The following is a 7,075-nucleotide window of genomic DNA, read 5'->3' as shown; positions in this document are numbered from 1 at the left end:
GTCCATACGACGAGGGCTCATGATGTGGCTCAGCATCTCCAGGTGTAGAAGGGTTATCCTCAAAATCTAACTCAGAAATTACCCAATTAGCTGGGTTACGAATAGTAGTTCGTTCAGGAAAAGGAAGGGGTAAAGGAGAACCACTCCTCCTAGGAAACGTGAAACCATTCTCATCCCGAACGATCATTTTCATAGCAAGACATGCATCAATGTCAATCATGTCATTACCATGAATTATTTCCAACCCATCAACATCAAGATTTAAGTTATAAGCTATTCGGGTAATCAAACCACCAAAAACAATTGATCCCGATGATGCCCTAGCAGATCTTAATAAGGTTTGAACAAAATGAAAACCAGAATCAAATTCAACCTTGTAAAGCATAGCCCATAAAGCATAAAGCTCTATCTTTTTAACCACCCCATCACTTTCTCCCCTACCAAAAATAGTTTTACTCATGACTCTATGTAGATACCTAAAGATGGGGTTTTGCATATTGGAAGCCTTATCTCTTGAAGGCTCATAAGGTTGATCTAATCCAGTTATTGCATTCCAAAAATGATTCCAATTAAACCTTGGATCAAACCTACGAGGGCTACCGGTGGTTAATCCAAAACAAGAATTAAAGTCACTAAATACCCATAGAAATTCTTGATTCATTAGTCTAAATGAGATTTTCCCAAAATAATCATCTTCATTATTAAAATGGACATCTAATGAACTTAAAAATTCCAAAACAAGACGAGGATATGTAGGCAAATGTGTGTACATAATATCACTCCAATCCAAAAACCCAATCATCAAATCTACATCTTTCCTAATTCCAAGCATATCAAGAACGGTTGGGTCCATATATCTAGTACACACTATCTTTCTATTGACAAGAATTGCAAATCTAGTTACTTGATCATCATTTCTAAACACAATATTGAATTCATTGTCTTTACCTTCGTTGCGTGAAGTCCTTTTGCCTTTGCCCTTCACTTGTTGTTTTCCTTTGTCCCTTGATGGCTCCTTCTCTTTGTCTCCACTGGATCCACCACCTCCTTTGCGAAGTTTCTTCAAAATATTGGACATCTTGATGAGTTTAGATAGGGGAAGAATTATCTAGAGTTGGAAGAATGAAACTCAAAGAACAAAACTTCAAAGAGCAAAGATCCTAGGTTAGGAGAATGAAAAGCCCAAGTCTTAGAGAGGAAGAGAATCCAGATCTAAGAGATCTTGTGAGATTAGAGAGGAGTTTTTAAGAGATTGGGAGAGAAAGAGATGTTTTAGAGAGTTGGGGGTGTGCGGAACACGGCCAAGATCTGGCCGTGTGAGGTAGGAAGAAGACTTTAATAGCTCCCCTACACGGGCCGTGCAGATCCACACGGCCTCCCCCTCTTCCTTCTCTGGATTCTTCGCACGGCCGTGTCTGGGACACGGCCTCTCCATCCCTCTTCTCGGGATTCTTTACATGGTCGTGTCTGGGACACGGCCTATACCTTTTTCTCCTCGGGAGATCTCACACGGCCGTGTCTGGATGACACGGCCCAAGCACTTCCCTTCTCTGCAACCTTTGCCTGGCCGTGTATAGCACACGGCCTGGCTCTGTTTTGCACCTAACCTGAAAACAAAATCAAAAGAATGCATCAAACTAAAAGAAATTAAAATACAAATCAAAACTAACTAAAAGAACCCTTGGGTTGCCTCCCAAGAAGCGCTTGTTTAAGGTCTTTAGCTCGACCAAACTTGATCATTCACTTCTTTTCCTCGCCCTTGGAGGACAGATATACTTTTCGTTTTTGATGGGAGATCTTCTCCCAACATCTTCCACCACATTGTCTCCTTCGTTCGGTGGCCTTCCATGAGGATGGAAATTTCATTCCTCAAGTTTATAAATGCTTGTCCTGCTACAAGCATTTAAAAGAGACGAAACATGGTTAGAGATATTAGATAAATCGTATTCCAACCTTTCCTTACCAATTACCAAAGAAAGCTTATGATTTTTGACATCAATTATAGCTCCAGCTGTAGCAAGGAAAGGTCTTCCTAATATGATAGGAATCCTGGGGTCCTCTTTCATGTCCAACACGACAAAATCTGTGGGAATAACATTCCCATCCACCTCTACTGGCACATCTTCTATAATACCCAAAGGGTACCTGCAGGAATGATCGGCAAGTTGAAGTGCCATAGTAGTAAGTTTAATGTTTTTGAGACCTAATTTATTACAAATTGAATAGGGAATGAGGCTAACACTTGCCCCCAAATCACAAAAAGATTTTTCAAAAAATTCTTTTCCTATGTTGCAAGGAATGTAGAAGCTCCCTGGGTCCTTTAGTTTTGGGGAAGTGTTCTTTTCCAAAATAGCACTACATTCCTCACTAAGCGCAATTGTCTCAACCTCTCCCCTTCTTCTCTTGTTTGACATGAGATCCTTCAGGAATTTGGCAAATCTAGGCATTTGAAGAATAGCATCAATAAGAGGTACCTCTACACAAATTTCCTTAACTTTTTCTAAAAACATGCCAAATTCTTCGTCTTTCTTGAGCATTGTAAGTCTCTGAGGAAAAGGGACAGCTTTGCTCTGATGGTTCAGTGGAAGAGTCTCTTCAACCTCAATGGTACTCTCCTCATTAACTTGAATCTGATTTGGTATAAGAGGAGAGAGCTCTTCGTCTTTTTGTATCCCTTTTGAAGCAGTCACTTGGGAGTCTCCCAAGGTCCGTCCGCTCCTAAGCTCAATTCTATTGCAATGCTCCATAGGATTGACATCAGGTTTTCCTGGAAGTTGTCCTGGTGCTCTGGATGATGAGGAAGCTAGTTGGGCAATTTGACTATCCTGGATCTTTTGATGCTTATCAGAATTATCCATCATCTGAATGAGCTTTGCTACATCTTGCTTCATTTCGTTCTGACTCGAGATAATTTCTTCAAGCATCTTTTCAATATTTGACTTTGGTAAGCCTTGAGAAGATAGATGTTGAAAATTTTGTTGCCCAGCTTGAAAATTTGGTCTTACCCCCATAGATGGTCCTTGATCTTGATTATTTCTGTAAGAAAAATTGGGATGACTCTTCCATCTAGGGTTATAAGTATTTGAGTATGGGTTATTCTGCCTTTGATTGTAACTCACGATTGCATCACATTGTTCCAGTTGATTGATTTGTGCAGTGATAGCTCCCAATGGACATGAGTCATTTGAGTGCTCTGAACTCCCACATACTTCACAAGATGTACTAATAGCATTGACCAAATTAGCACTAGTCCCCATATTCTCAAATTTCTTTGTAAGAGCGTCCAATTTTGCAGACAAAAGAGTAACTGCATCTACATCAAACTTCCCTGATGCTTTAATTGTTGGGTTTACAGAAGAATAGCCACCACTTCTTTCATTTGCCCATTGATGATGATTTTGTGCTACACTGTCAATAATTTCTTCAGCTTCATCTAAACTTTTATTCATAAGTGCCCCTCCAGCAGCTGAATCAAGGGACACTTTAGTATGATAGTTGACACCATTGTAAAAAGTGTGCAACACTAACCATCTTTCCAACCCATGATGTGGGCATTGTCTGAGCATACTATTATATCTATCCCATGCTTCAAAAAGAGATTCTGAGTCAGTTTGCTTGAAGCTTGCAATTAAATTCCTCATATGAGCTGTTTTGCTTGGTGGATAGAATTTATCAAGAAACTGTTGCTCACACTGCTCCCAAGTGGTGATGCTATTAGGGGCCAAAGAATTCAGCCATTGCTTTGCTCTATCTCTTAAAGAAAACCCAAATAATAATAATCTAACTGCTTCTGAAGGAACTCCATTCATTTTCATGGTACCACATATTTCATAAAAGACCTCTAAGTGTTGATTGGGGTCCTCATGAGGTCCTCCACAAAATTGGTTCTGCTGCACCATAGATATAATTGCGGGTTTGATCTCAAAATTATTAGCTTCCACTGGAGGTCTTGAAATACTAGATTGAAAACCTCTTGCATAAGGTGCTGCATAATCCTTGAGTGGTCTATTCGCCATGTTCAAATGTTCATATTCTTTAATTTGCCTTTGCAGAATTCTTCTTTTATGGAAAGTTCTGTCAATCTTAGGGTCAAAAGGAAAGAATTCCCCTGTAAAGCTAGATCTTCGCATACACAAGAACAAGATAGCAATTGACAATTCAACAGGAAAAGAAAAATAAAAGAATCAAAAATGCAGAATTGAATTTGTACACAAAGAATTAGCAAGAAGTAAAAGTTATACAAGAAAGTAAAAACAGAAATCTAATGATTAGTTACAACTATGCAATATGAAAGGAAAACAAATGTTATGTTTAGTCTAACTCAATTGATAATTCCTAATGTTATAGCGCAGTCCCCGGCAATGGCGCCAAAAACTTGTTCGCTCTCCGCAAGTGTACGGAAATGTCGCAAGTAATATAAAAGATTATCGTATCCAAAGGGACTGGAATAAGCACTAGAAATGTCTCAATGCGAATTAGCTAAACAACTATCCAATCGTCTTAAATGCAAAGTGAAGGTAAACAAATCTAATATTATAGATCAACTAACAAGAGTTTAGTGTTTTGGGTTATGAATAAGGGAGATTCTAGGAGTTTCGGTTTCTTTGTAAGATTTCTTGAATGTAAATGGTTCACCAATTCTTATCCCTCAATTGCCCAACACTTGTAGAAAGTTTCCGGTTCTCTCTTGCAATAGATAACCGGCTAAGGACTGAGAAATGTATCTAAATATGATCAATTAGACGTGAACCTACGTTGTCCTTACACAGAAGCGCACCTATTACTATGCCTTCCTCGGATATCAACATAGAAGCCCACAACTTATTAATCTATCAAGATACAAGAAACTAATCTCAAAATCCATCCTTCTCTCTTGAATGTTCCTATTTCCTCTTCAAGATTATCTCTCAAACGTCCTTACACGGGCTTGCACCTGTCACGTGGATCCCTCGGATGATCGAGTGAGAGTTTATCTTTACAAAGTCCACAAGAAATCCAAACAATCAATCAAGAATGAGAATTAAGAACAAATCACCATTAATCATTCAAGATCTAATTGATACAAGCAAGACAATGCCATTGAAATAAGAAAATGGCAAATCCATAAGAGATTACATCAATCCATCAATCAAATACTCCCTTAATCCTAGAATACAAGATCTACTCCATGAATTGAGGAAGAATACCCGAAGAAATAAAGATTACAAGCATTTCTTAAATCCCCAATCCAAGAAACCAAGAAAAGGGGGAAAAAGAAGACTTATCTACGAAGAAGCCTCGTCTTCGGATCCAATCCTCGCTCCGGAGTCGAAATTGTCAAGAACTCCCTTAGAATCGCCCAGAAATCCTCCCAAGAATGGGAGGAAACCAGCAAATCTTGCCTTCTCCCCAAGGGGAAGAGATCCCCTTTCAATTCATGAAGGAGGGTTTAAATAGAGGAGGGAATCGGGCGCCACACGGCCCCGTGACACGGCCGTGTGAGATTCACACGACCATCTCCAGTTCCTCCTCTGCCAAAGCTGCACGGCCGTGTGATTCACACGGCCAGGAACCTTCTGCTCTCTGGAAATGCTACACGGCCGTGTGGTGCACACGGCCACAGCCTGCTTGGTCTCTGGAAACCTCACACGGCCGTGTAGATCCACACGGCCATGTAAGTCTTCTGCTCTGGTTGGCTTCTGCTCTGGTTGGCTTCAAATCTTGACACGGCCGTGTGAGGTTCACACGGCCATGTCATCTTCCTCTTCTGTTGGTGCCAAACTCCACACGGCCCGAGCTCCATACCAGTGCAGGGCCGTGTGAGGTACACGGCCTGGTGCCTTCTCCCTTTGTTTCCTCCAAGGCTTGCCCAAAGATGTAAATTCTTCACCAAATCAACTCCTGTGTAAAGAAAATGCACAAAAAGCAGATCTCCGAATCAAAAGAGTAAATACGCTAAAAGGAAAGCTGGAAGTATAAAAAATGCATAGATCAAGCATGCTCAAAGTATGTAAATGTGCGTAAAAATATGCATAAAAGAGTATATAATCTACGCACATCAAATGTGTAGCCCAATTATTATGGATGATGCACACTTTAAAAGATTTCAACTTAAAAATCACAAATGTCAAAGTTTTAATTGACAATATCAGTTCAATAAATTTAACAAAAAATCCAGTGCATCATTCAAGAACCAAACACATTGAAATCAGGCACCACTTTTTCAGGGATCATGTTACTAAGGGTGACATTGAACTCAAATACGTTGAGTCCAAATCAAACTTAGCTAACATATTCACTAAACCACTCCCTGAAAGTGAATTTAGCAATTTACGTAGAAAACTAGGAATGTGCTTAATAGACTAGGAGTTTCAAATTTCAAAAATATTTTTAAAAATGGTTATTCTCATATTATAGGTTAAAACATATTTTGTTTTCAAAACTTTCCTATTTTTAGATTTTTAAATATATTTTTAGCCTTAGACTAGTTTAAAATCCTTAGAAAGCATGTACCCATAGGACTAGCTTTGAGCATCTCACCAAAACCCTAGGCTTACCTTACTTGTGTTTGATGAACATAGAAAGGGGTGAGATGTATAGGCCACTTGCCTAAGACTTAAGATGCTTATTTCAGTGCATCGACATAAGTCTGGGCGTTAAATACAAAATATACATTTAAGGTTGAACTTAACTTGACTAACCAAGTGAAAGCTGCTATCTTCTGATAAGTCAGTCAGTAACAAACTGGTTAGACATTTGATTTAATGTCAGGTTCAGGGGGTGAAATAAAACTACTTCAGTTTTTCAAATTGAACTTTTAAACTTATCTTTGAAAATCAAAGTCTAAACTCAAGTTGGTTAAAAATGTGTATTTTTTTATTTTTACAATATTATTCTGAAAACTTATTTTTTTTTAAAAAAATTCTGCTTTGAATATTTTTAGCAAATATTTTCAACATTTTATGTTAGTGATTGAAAAATGTTTTCTTAAATATTTCTTTTTGAAAACTAACTCTTATAAAACTAAGTTGTTTTGGGTTTTTTACTCTTTGATTTTGAAAATTATATCTAACTTAGTTTTGAAAATTTGATTTGA

At 38.4% G+C, this 7,075-nt stretch overlaps 1 non-coding gene across 1 annotated transcript; it reads left to right on the top strand.

Moving 5' to 3' along the window:
- Window positions 1–3,537: 3,537 nt before the first annotated feature.
- On the top strand, window positions 3,538–3,643 carry LOC121968881. The gene has a single exon (XR_006108401.1). It is a non-coding gene; the product is annotated as a small nucleolar RNA R71 (small nucleolar RNA).
- Window positions 3,644–7,075: the final 3,432 nt, after the last annotated feature.

The sequence above is a fragment of the Zingiber officinale genome, chromosome 3B, assembly GCF_018446385.1.
Source record: "Zingiber officinale cultivar Zhangliang chromosome 3B, Zo_v1.1, whole genome shotgun sequence".
Lineage (NCBI taxonomy): Eukaryota > Viridiplantae > Streptophyta > Magnoliopsida > Zingiberales > Zingiberaceae > Zingiber > Zingiber officinale.
The sequence above is the reverse complement of the archived record's forward strand: the minus strand, read 5'-3'. Positions and strand labels throughout refer to the sequence as shown.